This window comes from Schistocerca gregaria, chromosome 4 (genome assembly GCF_023897955.1).
Source record: "Schistocerca gregaria isolate iqSchGreg1 chromosome 4, iqSchGreg1.2, whole genome shotgun sequence".
Lineage (NCBI taxonomy): Eukaryota > Metazoa > Arthropoda > Insecta > Orthoptera > Acrididae > Schistocerca > Schistocerca gregaria.
This window is the reverse complement of record NC_064923.1, coordinates 317,960,725-317,961,391: the sequence shown is the minus strand read 5'-3', so window position 1 is coordinate 317,961,391 and position 667 is coordinate 317,960,725. Positions and strand designations below refer to the sequence as shown.

The 667-nt window shown below is 49.2% G+C and overlaps 1 non-coding gene across 1 annotated transcript; it reads right to left on the bottom strand.

The window, feature by feature from the left end:
• Positions 1-351: 351 nt before the first annotated feature.
• Positions 352-426, bottom strand: Trnas-cga (transfer RNA serine (anticodon CGA)). The gene has a single exon. It is a non-coding gene; the product is annotated as a tRNA-Ser (tRNA).
• Positions 427-667: the final 241 nt, after the last annotated feature.

Sequence of the window (667 nt, the reverse complement as noted above, 5' to 3'; positions counted from 1 at the left end):
CAAAACAATTAACACAAACAGCAATGAAACTTCCTGGCAGATTAAAACTGTGTGCCCGACCGAGACTCGAACTCGGGACCTTTGCCTTTCGCAGGCAAGTGCTCTACCAACTGAGCTACCGAAGCACGACTCACGACCGGTACTCACAGCTTTACTTCTGCCAGTATCCGTCTCCTACCTTCCAAACTTTACAGAAGCTCTTCTGCGAAACATGCAGAACTAGCACTCCTGAAAGAAAGGATACTGTGGAGACATGGCTTAGCCACAGCCTGGGGGATGTTTCCAGAATGAGATTTTCACTCTGCAGCTGATTGTGCGCTGATATGAAACTTCCTGGCAGATTAAAACTGTGTGCCCGACCGAGACTCGAACTCGGGACCTTTGCCTTTCGCGGGCAAGTGCTCTACCAACTGAGCTACCGAAGCACGACTCACGACCGGTACACACAGCTTTACTTCTGCCAGTATCCGTCTCCTACCTTCCAAACTTTACAGAAGCTCTTCTGCGAAACAATCAGAACTAGCACTCCTGAAAGAAAGGATACTGTGGAAACATGGCTTAGCCACAGCCTGGGGGATGTTTCCAGAATGAGATTTTCACTCTGCAGCGGAGTGTGCGCTGATATGAAACTTCCTGGCAGATTAAAACTGTGTTTCAGCTGCCAGCC